Source organism: Herpailurus yagouaroundi, unplaced genomic scaffold (genome assembly GCF_014898765.1).
Source record: "Herpailurus yagouaroundi ecotype Mexico unplaced genomic scaffold, PumYag 77, whole genome shotgun sequence".
NCBI lineage: Eukaryota > Metazoa > Chordata > Mammalia > Carnivora > Felidae > Herpailurus > Herpailurus yagouaroundi.
The window spans coordinates 63821914-63843179 of NW_024412388.1; the positions used below are offsets into that span (position 1 = coordinate 63821914).

Genomic DNA, 21266 nt, shown 5'->3' on the forward strand with positions numbered 1-21266 from the left:
AACATTGGTGTACATGCATCACTTTGACTCCATATTTTCGTATCCTTTGGGTAAATACCTAGTAGTGCAATTGCTGGGTCATAAGGTAGTTCTGTTTTTAACTTTTTGAGGAACCTCCATACTATTTTCCAGAGTGGTTGCACTTGTTTCAGTCCCACCAACAGTGTAAGAGGGCTCCCCTTTCTCCGCCCACATTCTTGTCAACACTTGTTGTTTCCTGTGTTTTTTATTTTAGCCATTCTGACAGGTGTGAGATGATATCTAATTGTAGTTTTGATTTGTATTTCCCTGATGATGAGTGATGTTGAGCATCTTTTCATGTGTCTGTTAGCCATCTGGATGGCTTCTTTGGAAGAATGTCTATTCATGTCTTTCTGCCCATTATATTATTTGGTTTTTGAGTGTTGAGTTTTATAAATTCTTTATATGTTTTAGATACTAACCCTTTATCTGATATGTCATTCACAAATATCTTCTCCCATTCCATCAGTTGCCTTTAAGTTTTGTTGATTGTTTGCTTCTTTGTGCAGAAGCTTTTTATCTAGATCAAGTCCCAAAAGTTCATGTTTGCTTTTGTTTCCCTTGCCTCAGGAGACATATCTAGTAAGAAGTTGCTGTGGCCAAGGTCAAAGAGGTTGCTGCTGTGTTCTTCTCTAGGATTTAGGTCTTTCATCTATTTTGAGTTTATTTCTGTGTATGATGTAAGAAAGTGGTCCAGTTTTCAGTTTCATTTTTCTCCGTGTCAATGTCCAGTTTTCCCAACACCATTTGTTGCAGAGAATGTCTTTTTCGATTGGATATTCTTTCCTGCTTTGTTACAGTTGTGGGTTCATTTCTGCATTTTATATGCTGTTCCATTGATCTGTGTATCTGTTTTTGTGTCAGTACCAGACTGCCTTGATCACTACAGCTTTGTAATATAATTTGAAGTCCAGAATTGTGATGTCTCCAGCTTTGCTTTTCTTTTTCAAGAATGCTTTGCTGTTTGGAGTCTTTTATGGTTCCATACAAATTTTAGGATTGTTCTAGCTCTGTGAAAAATGGTGGTGGTATTTTTATTTTTATTTTTATTTTTATTTTTTAATATGAAATTTATTGTCAAATTGGTTTCCATACAACACCCAGTGCTCATCCCAAAAGGTGCCCTCCTCAATACCCCTCATCTACCCTCTCCTCCCTCCCACCCCCCCATCAACCTTTAGTTGGTTCTCAGTTTTTAAGAGTCTCTTATTTTGGCTCTCTCCCTTTCTAACCTTTTTTTTTTTCCTTCCCCTCCCCCATGGTCTTCTGTTAAGTTTCTCAGGATCCACATAGGAGTGAAACATATGGTATCTCTCTTTCTCTGTATGACTTATTTCACTTAGCATATCACTCTCCAGTTCCATCCACGTTGCTACAAAAGGCTATATTTCATTCTCATTGCCGAGTAGTATTCCATTGTGTATATAAACCACAATTTCTTTATCCATTCATCAGTTGATGGACATTTAGTCTCTTTCCATAATTTGGCAATTGTTGAAAGTGCTGCTATAAACATTGGGGTACAAGTGCCCCTTTGCATCGGCACTCCTGTATCCCTTGGGTAAATTCCTAGCAGTGCTATTGCTGGGTCATAGGGTAGATCTATTTTGAATTTTTTGAGGAGCCTCCATGCTGTTTTCTAGAGCGGCTGCACCAGTTTGTATTCCCACCAACAGTGCAAGAGGGTTCCCTTTTCTCCACATCTTCTCCAGCATCTATAGTCTCCTGTTTTGTTCATTTTAGCCACTCTGACTGGCATGAGGTGATATCTGAATGTGGTTTTGATTTGTATTTCCCTGATGAGGAGCGACGTTGAGCATCTTTTCATGTGCCTGTTGGCCACCTGGATGTCGTCTTTAGAGAAGTGTCTATTCGTGTCTTCTGCCCATTTCTTCACTGGATTATTTGTTTTTCGGGTGTGGAGTTTGGTGAGCTCTTTATAGATTTTGGATACTAGCCCTTTGTCCAATATGTCATTTGCAAATCTCTTTTCCCATTCCGTTGGTTGCCTTTTAGTTTTGTTGATTGTTTCCTTTGCAGTGCAGAAGCTTTTTATCTTCATGAGGTCCGAATAGTTCATTTCTGCTTTTAATTCCCTTGCCTTTGGAGATGTGTCAAGTAAGAAATTGCTGCGGCTGAGGTCAGAGAGGTTTTTTCCTGCTTTCTCCTTTAGGGTTTTGATGGTTTAGTGTCTCACATTCAGGTCCTTTATCCATTTTGAGTTTATTTTTGTGTATGGTGTAAGAAAGTGGTCTAGTTTCATCCTTATGCATGTTGCTGTCCAGTTCTCCCAGCACCATTTGTTAAAGAGACTGTCTTTTTTTTTTTTCCATTGGATATTCTTTCCTGCTTTGTCAAAGATTAGTTGGCCATACTTTTGTGGGTCTAATTCTGGGGTTTCTATTCTATTCCATTGGTCTATGTGTCTGTTTTTGTGCCAGTACCATGCTGTCTTGATGATTACAGCTTTGTAGTAGAGGCTAAAGTCTGGGATTGTGATGCCTCCCGCTTTGGTCTTCTTCAAAATTACTTTGGCTAGTCGGGGTCTTTTGTGATTCCATACAAATTTGAAGATTGCTTGTTCTAGCTTCGAGAAGAATGCTGGTGCAATTTTGATTGGGATTGCATTGAATGTGCAGATAGCTTTGGGTAGTATTGACATTTTAACAATATTTATTCTTTCAATCCATGAGCACAGAATGTTTTTCCATTTCTTTATGTCTTTTTCAATTTCCTTCATAAGGTTTCTATAGTTTTCAGCATACAGATCTTTTACATCTTTGGTTTGGTTTATTCCTAGGTATTTTATGATTCTTGGTGCAGTTGTGAATGGGATCAGTTTCTTTGTCTTTGTGTTGCTTCATTGTTAGTGTATAAGAATGCAACTGACTTCTGTACATTGATTTTGTATCATGTATTGGTTCTAGCAGACTTTTGGTGGAGTCTGTTGGGTTTTCCATATATAATATCATGTCATCTGCAAAAAGTGAAAGCTTGACTTCATCTTTGCCAATTTTGATGCCTTTGATTTCCTTTTGTTGTCTGATTGCTGATGCTAGCACTTCCAACCCTGTGTTAAACAACAGCGGTGAGAGTGGACATCCTTGTTCCTGATGTCTTGTTACTGATCTCAGGGGAAAGCTCCTAGTTTTTCCCATTGAGGATGATATTAGCTGTGGGCTTTTCATAAATGGCTTTTATGATGTTTAAGTATGTTCCTTCTATCCTGACTTTCTCGAGGGTTTTTATTAAGAAAGGATGCTGAATTTTGTCAAATTCTTTTTCTGCATCGATTGACAGGATCATATGGTTCTTTTCTTTTATTAATGTGATGTATCACATTGATTGATTTGCGAATGTTGAACCAGCCCTGCCGCCCAGGAATGAATCCCACTTGCTCATGGTGAATAATTCTTTTTATATGCTGTTGAATTCAATTTGCTAGTATCTTGTTGTGAATTTTTGCATCCATATTCATCAGGGATATTGGCCTGTAGTTCCCTTTTTTTGCTGGGTCTCTGTCTGGTTTAGGAATCAAGGTAATACTGGCTTCATAGAATCAGTCTGGAAGTTTTTCTTCCCTTTCTATTTTTTGGAATAGCTTGAGAAGGATAGGTATTATCTCTGCTTTAAATGTCTGGTAGAACTCCCCTGGGAAGCCATCTGGTCCTGGACTCTTATTTCTTGGGAGATTTTGGATAACTGATTCAATTTCTTTGCTGGTTATGGGTCTGTTCAAGTTTTCTACTTATTCCTGTTTGAATTTTGGGAGTGTGTGGGTGCTTAGGAATTTGTCCATTTCTTCCAGGTTGTCCAGTTTTTTGGCAAATAATTTTTCATAATATTCCCTGATAATTGCTTGTATTTCTGAGGGATTGGTTGTAATAATTCCATTTTCATTCATGATTTTATCTATTTGGGTCCTCTCCCTTTTCTTTTTGAGAAGCCTGGCTAAAGGTTTATCTATTTTGTTTATTTTTTCAAAAAAACAACTTTTGGTTTCATTGATCTGCTCTACAGTTTTTTTGTTTTTATTTTTAAAATTTTTTTTTCAACGTTTATTTATTTTTGGGACAGAGAGACACAGAGCATGAACGGGGGAGGGGCAGAGAGAGAGGGAGACACAGAATCGGAAACGGGCTCCAGGCTCTGAGCCATCAGCCCAGAGCCTGACGCGGGGCTCGAACTCACGGACCGCGAGATCGTGACCTGGCTGAAGTCGGACGCTTAACCGACTGCGCCACCCAGGTGCCCCACTACAGTTTTTTTAGATTCTATATTGTTTATTTCTGCTCTGATCTTTATTATTTCTCTTCTTATGCTGGGCTTGGGGTGTCTTTGCTCTTCTGCTTCTATTTCCTTTCAGTGTGCTGTTAGATTTTGTATTTGGGATTTTTCTTATTTCTTGAGATAGGCCTGGGTTGCAATGTGTTTTCCTCTCAGGACTGCCTTTGCTGCATCCCAAAGCTTTTGGATTATTGTATTTTCATTTTCACTTTTTTTCCATACATTTTTAAATTTTTTCTCTAATTGCCTGGTTGACTCATTCATTCTTTAGTAGGGTGTTCTTTAACCTCCATCATTTTGGAGGTTTTCCAGACTTTTTCCTGTGGTTGATTTCAAGTTTCATAGCATTGTGGCGTTTTGATAGAGGTTGAATTAAATGTGTAGATTGATTTGGGTAATGTAGACATCTTAACAATATTTGGTTCTTCTAATCCGTGAGCCTGGAATGTTTTTCCTTTTCTTTGTGTCCTCTTCAGTTTCTTTCATAAGCTTTCTATAGTTTTCAGCATACAGATAGTTTACCTCTTTGGTTGGGTTTATTGCTAGGTATCTTATGGTTTTTGGTGCAATGGTAAATGGTATTGATTCCTTGATTTATCTTTCTGCTGCTTCATTATTGGCCTATAGAAATGCAACAGACTTCTGTACATTGATTTTGTATCCTGTGACTTTACTGAATTCGTGTATCAGTTCTAGCAGTTTTTTGGTGGAGTCTTTTGGGTTTTCTATATCAAGTATCATTTCATCTGCAAATAGTGAAGGTTTGACTTCTTCCTTGCTGATCTGGATGCCTTTTATTTCTTTGTGTTGTCTGATTGCTGAGGCTAGGACTTCCAGTACTATGTTAGATAATAGTGCTGAGAGTGGACATCCCTGTCTTGTTCCTGAATGTTGAGGAAAGGATCTCAGCTTTTGCCCAGTGAGGATGATATTAGCTGTGGGTTTTTCATACATGAACCTTATTATGTTGAGGTATGTTCCCTCTCTCCCTACTCTGTTGAGGGTAATTATCATGAATGGATGTTGTACTTTGTCAAATGCTTCTTCTGCATCTATTGAGAGGATCATATGCTCTTACCTTTTGTTTAATTAATGTGTATCGCATTGACTTGTGAATATTGAACTACCCTTGCAACCCCAGAATAAATACCACTTGATCATGGTGAATTATTCTTTTAATGTACTGTTGGATTTTATTTGCTAGTATTGTGTTGAGAATTTTTGCATCCATGTTCATCAGGGATATTGGCCTGTAATGTTTTGTTTTGTTTTGTTTTGTTTTTAATTGGGGTCTTTGGTTTTAGAATCACAGTAATGCTGTCTTCATAGAATGAATTTGGAAGTTTTCCTTCCATTTTTATTTTTTTGAGTAGCATGAGCGAATAGGTGTTAACTCTTCTTTAAATGTTTGGTAGAACTCCCCTGTGAAGATATCTGGCCCTAGACTTTTGTTTGTTGTGAGATTATTGATTACTGATTCGATATCTTGGCTGGTTATCAATCTGTTCAAGTTTTCTATTTCTTACCTGTTTCAGTTTTGGTTGTTTATACATTTCTAGGAATTTACCCATTTCTTCCAGATTGTCTGGTTTGGTGGCATATAATTTTTCGTTGTTATTTCTCCTCTCTCATTTGTGATTTTATGTATTTGAGTCCTCTCTCTCTCTCTCTGTTTCTCTTTCTTTGATAAATCTGGCTAGGGGATTATTAATTTTATTAATTTTTTTCAAAGAACAAGCTCCTGATCTCATTGATCTGTTCTGTGTTGTTGTTGTTGTTGTTGTTGTTGTTGTTGTTGTTATATCATTTATTTCTACTCTAATCTTTATTATTTTCCTTTTTCTGTTGGCTTTAGACTTCATTTGTTCTTTTTCTACTTCTTTAGGTGTACAGTTAGATTGTTTGAGATTATTCTTGCTTCTTGAGGTAGACCTATGTTGCTATATACTTCTCTCTTATGACCACTTTTTCTGCACCCCAAAGGTTTTGTGTTTTCATTTCATTTCATTTTTTATTTCTTCTTTAATTTCCTGGTTGACCCATTCATTCTTTAGTAGGATGTTCTTTAACCTCCATGTTATTTGTGGGTCTTTCCAAATGTTTTCTTATGGTTGACTTCAGGTTTCATAGCATTTTGGTTAGAAGAAATACATTTATGATCTCAGTCTTTTTTGTACTTGTTGAAGCCTGATTTGTGACCTAGTATATTATCTATAGAATCCCATGTGCACTTGAAAAGAATGTATATTTTGCTGCTTTAGGATAAAATGTTCTGAGTATATCTCTTACGTCCCACCTGGTCTAGTGTGTCATTCAAAGCCATTGCTTCCTTGTTGACTTTTTGCTTAGATGACCTGTCAATTGATGTAAGTGGGATATGAAAGTCACCTACTATTATTATATTATTATCAATGAGTTCCTTTATGTTTGTTACTGTTTTATATATTTGGGTGTTTTGAAGTTGGGGACATAAATATTTACCGTTGTTAGATTTTCTTGTTGGATAGTCCCTTTTATTATGATCTAGTGTCCTTCTTCATTTCTTGTTACAGTCTTTGGTGTAAAATCTAGTTTGTCCAATAGAGCTATTGATACTCTGGATTTCTTTTTTGTTTTTCTTAAGCTTTTATTTATTTGTTTTGAGGAGGGGCAGAGAGAGAGAGAGGGAGAATCCCAAGCAGGCTCTGCACTCTGAGTGCAGAGCCCGATGTGGGGCTTGAAATCACGTACCATGAGATTGTGACCTGACTCAAAGTTGGATGCTTAACTGACTGTGCCACCCAGATGCCTCAATACTCTGGCTTTCTTTTGACATCCATTAGCATGATAGATGATTCTCCATCCCCTCACTTTTAATCTGGTGGTGTCTTTAGGTCTAAAATGAGTCTCTTGTTGGCAATATATAGATGGGTCTTGTTTATTTTAACCATTTGACATCCTTTTGTCTTTTGACTGGAGTGTTTAGTCCATTTATATTCAGAGTGATTATTGATAGATATGAGTTTAGTGCCATTGTATTACTTGTTTTGTTGTTTCTGGAGATTTTCTCTGTTCCATTCTAGTCTTTGTTGCTTTTGGTCTTTCTTTCCCACTCAAGGGGTCCCCTTTAATATTTCTAACAAATCTGGTGTAGTGGTCATGAACTCCTTTAGTTTTTGTTTGGGAAACTCTTTATCTCTCCTTTTATTCTGAATGACAGCCTTGCTGGAAAAAGTATTCTTGACTGCAGATTTTTCCCATTCAGCACACTGAACGTATCATGTCACTGTATTCTGACTTGCCAGGTTTCCGTGGAGAGATCTTCTGCTAAACTTGTCTTCCCTTATAAGTTCTTTTGTCTTGGTGTTTTTAGGATATTTTCTTTAGATTTTGCAAATTTGACTACAGTATGCCTTGGTGTTGGCCTGTTTTGTTGATTTTGATGGGAGTTCTCTGTACCTCCTGGATTTGGATATCTGTTTCCTTCCTCAGATTAGGGAAATTTTCAGCTAGAATTTCCTCAAATGTACCTTCTGTTCCCTTCCCTCTCTCTTCTTGTGGGGCTCCTGTGATACAAATGTTATTATGTTTGATGGAGTAACTGGGTTCCCTATGTCTACTTTTGTGACCCCCAATTTTTCTTTCTCTCTTTTGTTCAGCTTCATTATTTTCCAGAATTCTATCTTCTCTATCACTTATATATTCCCCTGCTTCTTGTATTCTGGTGCTCATTACATTCAGTTGGTTTCAGATCTTGGTTATTATATTTTTAATTTTGGCCTGATTGGTTTTTTTTTTTTTTTTTTTTTAGCTCTTTTATCTCTGTGGTAAGGGTCTCCCTAATGTCTTCCATGCTTTTTTTGAGCCCATGTAGTAGCCTTATGATTGTTGCTTTAAATTCTTGATCAGGCATGTTAGTTGTATCTGTTTCAATTTGATCCCTGGCCATGACCTGTTCTTATTCTTTATTTTGGGATGAATTCCTCTGTCTTCTGGGTGTTAGGAAAACCTGTTATGTTTCCTGTTCCTGAGAGGAAGGATGTGAAGAAGAGGTCATATAATATCCAGGGCCTGGTGCTTCAGGAAGTGTCTCTGGTGTGTGGTACATGCACTTTGGTGATGTGTTTTGGCTGCTCTGTGCCTTAGGTTGATTGTCTTCAGTTTCTCCTTGCTTGCAGTTGGGAGTGTTTGGACCTTGGGCAGAGTCTGGTGAGTTTTAACTAGTTGTGCTCTAGTATACTTGCTAAAAGAGACCTAATGCTCTTTTCACTAGAACTGAAGCTTTGCAGGACTCTTATGTCGGTAGACATGGTGTATGGGGGGCGTTTGTGCTGGTCTTATGGGGGAGAGGCCTGCTGTACTGGTTGGTAGTCACTCTTGCTGAAGAAAAACAGTCCCAGCAGAGTGCAGAGGGGTAGGACTTAGCGTTAGCAGGTTAGGCAGGCAGTGTTGGTCCTTTGCTATTTATTGAAGTTGGTTTATGCTGAGGGGTAGAGGAGGGAAATGGCATCAACCAGGTTCTTTGTCCCTGGAGAGGAGAGTCTGTGCTTGCTGCTCTCATGGAAGCACTTTCAGAGGAGTGAATAATTTCCCATGGTGCATCACAGACATTTTTCAGATCACTAATTTCGCACTCTGTCTGGGTTGCTTACCTGCCTGTAGCAGCATAGAATACTTTGGCCTCTACCCTAGCCAGGCCTGCTGACTTTTAAAATTCCAAACTTCAGGGACCTGGTGTGGCAGGGATCTGCACTTATTCTCTGGGAAAGGGTCTTCCCCTGTTGGGACTGATGCAGGTTTGACTCAGAATGGCAGTTGCACCAGAGCACAGGAGCATGGATTTTGGAGTAAAGTTCAGTGAAAAACTGGTATCCAGGATACTCACCCTCAGCTGGTTCCTCTGCACCTATGCTGAAGGTTGGAGGAGGGAAATGACACCTGCTGGTTCTTTTGTCCCTAGAGAAGCAATGCTACCTCTCATAGATGGTCGCTAAAAAGGAGAAACAGTCTCTCCCGATGCCCCTTAGGCATTCCTCGGATCATGCAGTCTGCCCCAGGGTTGTTTGCCTGCCTCTTCTCCAGGAGTAGAGCAGCTTCCTCAGGTCTCTGTCCCAGGCAAGCCTGGGGACCTCTAAAACTCCAGTCTTTGAGCCCCACTGGTTGTAAAAACTCATAAAATTTAGCCCCTCTTGTTTTCCCAGCCAGTGGTTTTGGGGAAATGTTCTTGTGTTTATCCCTGTGCATTCCACTGTCTCTCACCTTTTTCTGTGACAGGGGCTCCCTCCCCTCCGCAGCCCCCTGTGGTCCATTTTTCCCCCAAACTAGGGCTCCACACTTCCTACCTTCCTCAGTGTGGCCTCTTCTCTCCCTCTAGTTGTGCAGTATGTTCTATCATACCTCAGATCAATTTCTTGAGGATTCAGAATGATTTGATAGTTAAGTAGCTGTGTTTGAGGGACAAAGCAAGCCTAGGGTCCTCCTGCTATGATGCCAGCTTAGTTCATCCTCCCTTCTCTTGCTATGTCTTCTTGATGAGTTGACTGCTTTATCATTATAAAATAACCCTCTTTTTCCTTCATAATATGTTTTTGCTCTGAAACCTACTGTGTTTAATATTAATATATCCACTCCAGCTTTTAATTTAATTTTAATTTTAATTTAACTTAATTTTATTTTATTTTTAGAGAGAGACCATGCAGGGGAGAGGGGCAGAGGGAGAGAGGGAATCTCAAGCAGGTTTCATGCTCAGTGCTGAGCCTAGCACAAGGTTCGATCCCATGACTCTAGGATGATCTGAGCTGAAATCAAGAGTTGGAAGCTCGACTGACCGAGCCACCCAGGCACCCCTCCAGCTTTCTTTTGACATGTTAACGTGGTATAGCTTTTACCATTCTTATGCTTTTAGCTTATTTGTGTCTTTAAAGTGGATTTCTTGTAGACAGTATATATTTGGGTCTTGCTTTTTGTATACAGAGAATATATTATTTTTAATTGGGGTTTATTCCATTTATGCTTAGTGAGATTATTGATATGTTTTGAGTAAATCTGCCATGATGGTACTTCTTTTTCTATTTATCTCATCTGTTCCCTTTTTCCTTTTTTCTGCCTTCTTCTGGATTGAGTATTTTTTATGACCCCATTTTATGTCCTTTGTTGATTGATTATATAGAACTCATTATTTTTATATTTCATGGGTTGCTTTAGGACTTACACATCTTTAGCTAAATTCAGTCAACTTCAAATAATGTAACATCACCTCACATATGGTAAGAACCATACAGTATTGGCAACAAAAGCAAAAACAAACAAACTAAAAATCTTTTCACAGCAAAAGAAATGATCAACAAAATGAAACGGCACCTACAGAATTGGAGAACATATTTGCAAACCATATCTGATGAGATATTATTCAAAATGTGTAAAAAACTCCTACAACTCAATAGCAAGAAAACAATCTGATTTTAAAATGGGCAGAACTAAATAGGTATTCTTCCAAAGGAGACATACAAATAGCCAACAGATATATGAAAAGGTGGTTGGGGCACCTGGGTGGTATAGTCAGATAAACATATAACTTTGGCTCAGGTCATACAGTTTGTGGGTTCAAGCCCTGTATCGGGTTCTGTGCTGACAGCTCAGAGTCTGGAACCTGCTTCGGCTGCTGTGTCTCCTTCTCTCTCTGCCCCTTTCCCACTTGCACTCTGTCTCTCTCTCTCTCAAAAATAAATAAACATTAAAAAAATTTTGTAAAGAAAAGGTGCTCAACATCAGTAATCATCAGGAAAATGCAAATTAACATAATAGTGGGATATTCACGTGTTAGAATGGCTGTCATCAAAAAAACCCAAAAAACAAAAAACAAGAGGTAACAAATGATGATGAGGATGCAGAGAAAAGGGAAACCTTGTGCACTGTTGGTGGGAATGTAAATTGGTACAGCCTATGTGGAAAACAATATGGAAGTTCTTCAGAAAGTTAAAAATAGCACTACCATATGATCCAGCAATCCCACTTTTAAGTATATATCTAGAGAAAATGAAAAAAAGATCTCAAAGAGATCATTGCAACATTATTCACAATCGTCAAGATACAGAAACAACCTAAGTGTTCACTGATACATAAATGGATAGAGAAAATGCAACATGTGCACACACACATATACAGGCAGTAGAATATTATGTAGCCACGAAAAAGAAGGAAATCTTGCCGCTTGCAACAACATGAATTGACCTTGAGGACATTATGCTAAGTGAAATAAGCCAGAAAGAGATATATACCACATAGTATTAGTTATATGTGAAATTTAAATGCATTGTATCAGTTACATGTGAAATCTGAATACATATATACATATGTGCATACGTGGGTACATGCATACATGTATAATGCACATACACACACACAAAAAGACCAAACTCCTAGAAACAGAGGATAGAAGAGTGGTTGCCAGGGACTGGAGTGTGGGGGGAAATAGGGAGAAGTTGGTAAATGGTACAGACTTTCAACTATAACATGAATGAGGTTTGAGGATCTAATGTTAAGCATGGTGACTATAGTTGGTAACACTGTCTTGTATAATTGATATTTGCTAAGAGCGTAGAACTTAAAAGTTCTTCTCACCAAAAAAATATTGAGGAGATGGATATGTTAGTTAATTAATTGGGGGGAATCTTTTCAATGTATATGAGTATCAAATAACCACAATGTACACTTTAAATATTTTACAATTTTATTTATTAATTATTCCTCAATAAAGCTGAAATAAAAAGAAAAGAATTTTACAGTAGTGTGCTGCAATTCCCCTTTCCTTACCATTGGGCTATTGTCATCCATTTTACTTGTACATATATCCTGTGGTTCATTATTTTTTAAAACATAATTTTATTAAGATAAAATTCTCAAAGCATATACTTCACCCATTTAAAGTTTAAAATTCAGTCATTTTTAGTATGTTCACACAGTTGTACCACAATCACTACAGTCAATTTTAGGACATGTTCATCACCCTATAAAGCAACCCTGTACCCATTAGCAATCACTTCCCATTCCCCCCAACCTTTTCCTCCAACCCCCCAGTTCCTGACTTTTACTAGTCTACTATCTGTCTCTATGGATTTGGCGATTCTGGACATTTCATATAAATGGAATCCTACAATGTGTAGTCTTTTGTGACTGGCTTTTTTTTTTTTTTTACCTAGCATGGTGTTTTCAGGTTAATTCATACTGTAGCATATATCAGTACTTGATTATTTTTATTGACAAATAATATTCCATTGTATAGATATGGCACATTTCATTTGTCTATTCATCAAATGTCTATTCATTTGAGTTTCCACTTTTGATTATTATGAATATATTATGAATATTTAGGTACAAGTTTTGTGTGCATATAAGTTTTCATTTATCTTGGATATATACCTAGGGGTAGAATTGCTGGGTCATATGATAACTCTGTTTAAGGAACTGCCAGACTGTTTTCCAAAATTACTGTATGATTTTGCATTCCCACCAGTGAGTCTACGAGGTTCTGATGTCTCCACATCCTTGGCAACACTTGTTATTATCTGACTTTTTGATTGTAGCCATCCTTGTGGGTGTGAAGTAATATCTAGTGTTTTTTATTTGCATTTCCCTGATGATTAATGATGTCGAGCCTCTTTTCATGTGCTTATTGGCCATTTGCATATCTTCCTTGGAGAAATGTTTATTCATATCCTTTTCTAATTTTTAATTGGGTTCTTTATCTTATTATTGAGTTATAAGAGTTCTTTATATATTTCAGATATAAGGCCCTTATTGAATATATGGTTTGCAAATGTTCTCTATCATTCTTTAGGTTGTTTTTTTACTTTCTTGATGATATCCTTTGACATTACATGTTAACTTCCTGGCAGAAGGATGAATCTTTAACTCTTTATTTTCTCATAAACATGGACACTTCCTTACCTCTCATCACCCAGTAGGGTTACAACATAATCTTAGTAGATAAAAATTAATATGATTATCCATGCTATGCAGAGTTGAGCTTGCATTACTTTTTACATGTTTTTTCCTCAGAATGAATAACTTTTTCTATTTGTATGTTTTACCGTATGCTTTCACTAACTCAGGCATAAATATTTCCATCAAGTATCTCAATATCCTCTCAGCAGATTTAAAATATGCTCTCAGTGTATTGATTCACTATAGATAATCAGTTTCAACACCTTGAAGATGCCTCTCTCATTGGTTTCTGACCTGTTCCAATCTGGACTGGTTGCCCCTCTGGTTTAGTCTACAGCTGTGGCCCCAGGTTTCTCTTCAGCATTTTTCTGTCTCTCCTGTGTTGAATCTCGTTTTTTTGTGTCCCAGGTTGTCTTCTGATTTGGCTTACTCTCTCCTTTTTTGTAGAGCACATTCTCTAGAGCACATTCTGAAAAAGAATGAGACTGCATTTCTGAAATGTTTTATTATTCTCTCATAATTGATTGATAGCTGAAAATCAAATTCTATCCAGGAAATAATTTTCCTTCAGAATTGGAAGGTACTTCTCCACTGCCTTGTAGCTTATAATGTTCCTATTGACAAGGTGAAACCATTGAGATTTCCTGACTTTGCCCCCTCCATTCTCTGGTAGCATGTAAGATCTTTAAAAGGTTTCAACCTTTTAAAAAAAGGTTTATTTAAAAAAATAAAAATTAAATAAAATCTCAAACCTTCAGAAAACTTGCAAATACATTACGAAAAACTTCTCTTTTTTTTTTAATTTTAAGAGTAACTTGCTGGGGCGCCTGGGTGGCTCAGTTGGTTAAGTGTCCGGCTTTGGCTCAGGTCATGATCTCGCGGTCTGTGGGTTCGAGCCCCGCGTCAGGCTCTGTGCTGACAGCTCAGAGCCTGGAGCCTGTTTCAGATTCTATGTCTCCCTCTTTCTCTGACCCTCCCCTGTTCATGCTCTCTCTCTGTCTCAAAAATAAATAAGTGTTAAAAAAAATTAAAAAAAAAAAGAGTAACTTGCTGACATGATGTTCTATCACTGCCAAATACATTAGTATTTCTTATAAACAAGGATATTCTTCTAGTCAACCACAATAAATCTTCAAAGTAAGGAAATAAACAGTGATAATACCTTTAATTCTCAGGCCCGATTCAAGTTTTGCTAATTGTGCTGATAATGTCCTTTCACAGGAAAAGGATTCAGTTGAGATACAGAAAATTACCTTTAGTTTTTTGTCTATTTAGGCTTCAGTCATGACCTTGACATTTGAAAATTACAGGTCTGTTATTATCTTTCAGTTTGGGTTTATCTGATGTTTCCTCATTATTAGATTCAGGTAATGTATCTTTGGTAGGAATATCACAGAAATGAGGCAGTGTTCTTATGACATCTTTTTAGATGGCTCATGGTTTTGATTTGTTCCATTATGATGATAACTTTGTGTACTTGATTGAAGGGGTTTTTTTTGCTTCTCCACTATAAAATTACTATTTTCCTTATGTAATTAAAAGTATTCTCTGGGGAGGTACTTTGAGACTATGTAAATATCCTATTATCAAATGTTCATTGTATTTAATCTCTGTGGATTCATGGTTTCATATTAAATTGGTTATAATCCTTTACGGTCAATATTACTATCAGTATTTATTTTGAATCTCAAATTGTTTCAGATTTGACTAGCACAAGCCCCTTTTAATTGGTCTCTAAGTCCTTTGGAAATACACCCATCATTCTTTGAGCCCTTTATCACTTTTTGGCTCAAGAAAATGAACCAGGCTTTTTTTGTACTTTCTCTGCCTAGCCTTTGAGTTAGCCAGTTCCCCCCAGGAGCTCTGGTTCATTTTAATAGGCTATGACATTTAGAAGTCAAGATCTGGGCACTGGGCAGTCTTTACTTTTGGGGTGTCACTGCTCCCAAGCCTTCTCATGAATAGGGAATAAGTATACGTATATGAGTAAATGTATAAATATATACACATTTACCTCTATATTTATTTCTATATCCATCTGTACAATTGAAAACTATCAGTTCACAACAATACCTCCAATTTCAGTTTGACATCCCAAGGTTCATATTCGTTTTCTCTACTTCAATAATAGTAACTCCCTTCTCTGACAATGAGAAATCTGGCTCTCAGTATCCTTAATATATTAGCATATTTGACCCATCTATGTGACCAGTCTCTGACTGCTGCCACTCTCTGTCCTATGATGTCATCCTCATTGTTGCCTGTGTTCTAGCATTCTCTACTAAACCATCCTTCTCTATCTCGCCTCTCTCGGGTTCTGATACTCTATTAAAATGCCCTCCTACACAGAGACTTTCCATAGGTTTTACTACACCAGGCTGCCTTCTCTCCCCTTGTGTGGATACCCTCTTGACCTTGTTCAGGTTCATATACTCTGTGCTGGGCAGCCCTCCATTATGGTACCTTCCTTCTCCTTCTGTGCTGTACCACCTCTCCATTCTTACTTTGTTCTGGCTTTGCTTCTCCCATACCAGGGATGCTCTCTTCTTCCTGTTTGGACCCTGAAAACTAATATTAAAACACAGTGTTCATATTAAAATAAAATTGTTTCTTAATATACGGGAAAGGTTCTTCATTTTACTTTTGGATATACTTTTGCTAGTGTGTGTCATTAATCTTTTATTCTCTCTCTCTCCCCCGCCCCCCACACACACCTCTTTTTTTTTACTTGTTTAGCTGTCTTTTTGGAGCCGTTAAATATTTTAGGACTTTCAGAGACTTAAAAATGAACAATCAGTTATGAATATAAACATAGAGAGCCTTTATGATTTTTTGCCAGATTCCACTGCCTTGGGTGGTATTTTCAAATAAAAAATATCTTAACTTGAGAAACAGTTTTACTTATGAATGACATGTTTTACACAGAAAAATGCAATGCAGCATAGGAATAGGACACTCTATACTACTGATACTGGCCACTCTATACTGATAACTAGTATGTTTACTAGCTCCCTATGGCTTCTGAAACAAAATACTAGTCACTGTATGGCTTGAGACAAGATAAATATATTGCCTCACAGTTCTGGAGGCTGGAAGTCTGAAATCAAGATGTCAACAGGCTGGGCCATATTTCCTCTGAAACCTATAGGGGAATCCTTTCTTGCCTCTTCCTAGCTTTTGGTGGTTTGTTGGCAGTCTTTATTGCTCTTTGGCTTTCTGCTGCATAACTGCAGTCTCTCCCTTCCTTGTCACATGGCAGTCTCCCTGTGTGTCTTCACGTGGCTGTCTTTTACATGTAACCAGTCATATTGAATTAAGAGTCTACCCTACTACAGTATGATATCATCTTAACTCATTGCCTGTACAATGGCCCTGTTTGCAAATAAGATCACATTTTGAAGTACTGAGTGTTAAGACTGTGACAAATATTTTTGGGGGGACACAATTCAACCCATCACAGTATATAAACTAAGGCTTCATTTCATTTTTTTATAGGAAAAAATCCTCAGATTATACCTAAGAGCAGTCTTTTTGTTGTTAACTCATGTAATATATAGTATTATATAGTCATACAGCCTCATAATTTAGTGTCACTAGCTATAAGAATTAGTAACATACATGTTTTCATTTTGTTTTATTTTGCATTAGACTGTTTCTGGTAATATTAAGAAGGGAATGTTAGTTTGGCCAACTAGCTCTCTCATAAATATCTTTGATTAGCTAGCCAGCATCTGTAATCAGTTTGACTCTCAGACTTTAGGAAAGTCATTTGGGGAAGATTTAAGGTAATTATGTAAGCTGAGAATCTGGACTCCTTTTTTCCTGTCCAGAAAAGAAAATCAGTAGCTACTTCCATAAGATTTTTAAGGATCAGTGTTACTTCCTGTCCTTTTTAGTTTTGGAGGGACTGGTCCTAGCTGTAAATATTTTCCTAATCAGCACATCAGTCCTTTGTGGAAGCCTTTAAAATACTTTTCAGATTTACTAATTTTTGAGGAACCCTAAGCAATATATTGACTTCATACATGATTCATGAATTTCAGTATTCCTTATACCGTTTCTTAGTTGCTGTTTTTTTTCTTAACCATCTGGAGATATACTTTAAATTAAGCTCTTTCCTCATTTGATATAAGCATGTATATCTTAATTAAACACAATATTTACTAAATTAGTTCAGACTTGTGCTGGTTAAGTTGCATGATTTGCCAAAACTTGTGAATGAACTAAATCTTCCATTGGCTGAATTATATGATTATCTTAAACTTCTAAACGAACTAAATTTTCTCTGAAAATTTCCAGTGTGGAATTATTTGCCTAAGATGAGTTCTTATACTTTCTTCTTAAGAATATTGATTTTAGAAAATGGTGTTTTCTGGATCATCAGTATTCCCTGAGAATGAAACTTAAATTTCTTATTTTGATTAACCTGAATGTCTTTTCTTTCTATATAATATTTATAACCTTACTTTCAATGTATTGCATAAAGAATGCTCGTATTTTCCATTTTAAACATCCAAAATACTTCCTCCAACATTTGAAAATTTTGATATTAAAGAAGTTTTTCTGGGGTGCCTGGCTGGCTCCATCAGAGCATGTGACTCTTGAACTCAGGGTTGTGAATTCAAACCCCACATTGGGCATATAACTCACTTAATTTAAAAAGGGGACTATTTACACCCTTTTAAAAAACAAAAAAAGCAAGTTTTTCCAAGTTCTTATCCAAATATCTTTGCTTTATTTTGAATAACTTTTAATATTTTTCCCACTGACATTAGGCTGCCATATAGAATATCTAGTACAGTACATTGCTTCTTAAAAATTTATTCAACAAGTTATTTTACTAAGCATTGCAACAAGTTCTAGGGATCCAATAAGAAGTAAGTCTCTAATCCAGAGGAATTTATAATCCAGTGGAGATTGGGGTAAAAAAAACAATTACAGCATAGTATTATCAGAAACTCTAAGGGATATTATATTCTAACCTACTTGCAAGCTAACAAGTTAGCCTGCCAATTTGGTAGATGCTGACAAAAGACACAAGACTCCTGGGTCAGAGAGACAGGACTTTAGTATTTAGAACAAGCAGTAGCTAGAGTATTAGCATTTTCTTAGACTGATTCCCCAAACTCCATTTCCCACTGGGTGAAGTGAAGAGAGCCAGGTGACCCCTGCACATGCAGTGTGTTATACAGGGGAGAATTTCAGAGATTAGGGAACCTGGATCTTTTATAATGAGCAATAAGTATTTTGCCTACTGTTCTGGAGGAGATATCATCTTAATCTTCTGAGACTGTAAACAAACTCACCCTTTGCTTTAGAAGGAGACACTGTATCTTTCAAAACTACTCACTATACAAACATCTTTGAAAAGACTGTCCAGAACAAAGGCAGTCAGTGTCTTTGCTCAGAAGATAGGCAAAAATGCAAAAGGCCAGTAGAGAATTAGCTCCTAATTCCCCGTGAAGAGATTCTCTCTCTTGTCAGCTTTGAAGAAGAAAGTTGTAAAGAGACCCTGAATTAGTTGTCTACTGCTGCATAACAAATTACCATGACCATAGTGGCTTAAAACTGCACATATTTATTATCTCAAAGTTCCTGTGAATCAGAAGTCTATGTACATTCTAGCTTGATTCTCTGCTTAGGGTCTCTCAGCATGCAGTTAAGATGTCATCCAAGGTGGAATACTCACGTGGAGTACTCAACTAGGGAAGGATCTATGTACCCACTCTTGTGGTGTTGGCAATATTTAGTTTCTTGCAACTGTAGGATTCATGGCAGCTTACTTCTTAGAAGCCAGCAAAGTGTAGAGAGATTAGAGAGGGATACAGAGAAGGAACAAACAGGGAAGAAAGCATCAGTGATATGAAAGTGTAAGAGTATCTGTATGCTTGTAGTAAGAGCTCCTCTACAGCAGAATTTCTCAACCTAGGCATGATAGACATTTTGGGCTGGATAATTCTTTTCCTGTCCCATGTGTTCTAGGATGTTTAGCAGTAACCTTGGTTTCTACCCACTAAATGCTAATAGAATCTCTCCGGTTGTAACAACCAAAAATGCCTTCAAGCATTGCCAAAGTGAACATCCACGTAACGACCACTCAGGTAAAGAAATAGGTGTTTTGCCATTACTTTAAAAACTCCAGTTTTGCTTCTTTCGGTTCATTATTCTCTCCCTCCCTCCAAAAAGAAACTACTTTTTTGTAATGGTGTTCTTGTTTTTCTTTCTAATCTAGTTTTACCCATTATTTTAAAAAACTTCACATATAAGGAAACATTCATGTGCATTTTTTATATGTGGCTTTGTTTGGCCAACATTATGTTTGTGAGATTTAACTATGTTGTTGCATTTATCTATAGCTCATTTATTTCTATTGCTATGTAATCTTTCACTGTATGAATATGCCATTATTTATTTCACTGTTGGAATTTTTAAATTTTTTTTATTTAAAAAATTTTTTCTTAACATTTATTTATTTTTGAGAGACAGAGAGAGACAGAGCATGAGCAGGGGAGGGGCAGAGAGAGAGAAGGAGACACAGAATCTGAAGCAGGATGCAGGCTCTGAGCAAGCTGTCAGCACAGAGCCTGATGCGGGGCTCGAACCCACAAACTGTGAGATCATGACCTGAGCTGAAGCCAGATGCTCAACCAACTGAGCCACCCTGGCGCCCCTTCACTGTTGGACTTTTGAGTTGTTGACAGTTTCTGGAAATTACAAATAATATTGCTAAACAATATTGTAAATATTTCCTTATATAATTGTGCACATATTTTTATTGGGCACATAGTTTGGAGTGGAATTTCTGAGTCATGAGGAATGCATATCTTCAACTTGAGTAGATAATGAAAATGTTTTTCAGAATGATCGTATCAATTTATACTCCTATTAGCAGTGTATGTGAATTCCCATTACTCCTCCCCCAAACAATATTATCAGTTTAAAAATTTTAGCCATAGTGATTGGTAGCTAGTGGTATTTCATTGTGTTCTTAATTTGCATTTTTCTGATAATGAGGTTGAACATCCTTTCATATGTATATTGACCATTTGAATATCTTCTTTTGTGAATGTCTCTTGCCGATTTTGGGATTTGTAGAGCTTTTATGATTCCTTGGTTGTTTTTGTGTGTTGCACAAATCTTTTCCCATTTCACTGACTTTTTTACCCAGTGTTGTAGAGTAGATATTGTTGCTGTGCCACCCATATCCCCTTGACGTTCGCTTTTGTACAAGGAAGTCTTCTTACTACAAACAACTGAAACTCACTGCCTGAGGACTTTCTTTAGCCACATGAGAAACTTGAGGGTAATCAGGGAGTGGTTGCCCAGCAATAGATCTTAACCAATACCAAACAGGAGTTGGTTAATAAATATGCCATTTTCCTTACCTCTGGAGATAGCTTCTGAAGCTTACTCTACACCATCTCTGAATGGTCTCCAGGATTGAGCCACGGTGCCATGTAGCGATATCATGATCAGCAGTGTATCCCGTATTGCTGCTCTTCCCTACTCTCTTGCCTGTACTTCTTAGAATCACTGTTCAATTATTATTTTTTTAACGTTTATTTATTTTTGAGACAGAGAGAGACAGAGCATGAACGGGGGAGGGTCAGAGAGAGGGAGACACAGAATCTGAAGCACAGAATCTGTCAGCACAGAGCCCGATGCGGGGCTTGAACTCACGGACCGCGAGATCATGACCCGAGCCTAAGTCGGCCGCTTAACCGACAGAGGCACCCAGGTGCCCCAAATATGCAGGAGTATTATTAACTATAGTCACCATGCTGTCCATTACATCCTCATGACTTATTTAGTGTACAACTGGAGGTTTGTGCCTTTGACCTCCTTCTTCCATTTTGCCCACCCCCTGCCTCTGGCAGCCCCTCGTCTATTCTCTGTGTCTATGAACTTGTTTTTTTCTTTGTTTTTAGATTCCACATATCAGTAGTGAGATCTTTGTTGACTTTCTTTGCGTGACTTATTAGAAGTTCTTAATTTAAATGTAGATCCTAGGGGCACCTGGGTGGCGCAGTCGGTTG

General features: G+C 37.4%; 1 protein-coding gene and 1 long non-coding RNA gene across 3 annotated transcripts in view; one reads left to right on the forward strand and one right to left on the reverse strand.

Annotated features, from left to right (window-relative positions):
- The window catches only part of LOC121027331 (uncharacterized), a 50374-nt gene extending 34495 nt beyond the window's left edge, over window positions 1–15879 (reverse strand). The window contains exons 1-2 of the long non-coding RNA XR_005788666.1: window positions 15304–15879; window positions 13525–13699 (exon numbers count right to left, since the gene is read on the reverse strand). This is a non-coding gene — a long non-coding RNA (uncharacterized LOC121027331). The remainder of the gene's footprint in view (window positions 1–13524; window positions 13700–15303) is intronic.
- MSH4 (mutS homolog 4) overlaps window positions 1–21266 on the forward strand; it is a 90779-nt gene that overhangs the window by 30307 nt on the left and 39206 nt on the right. The gene's annotated exons all lie outside the window — the stretch shown is intronic.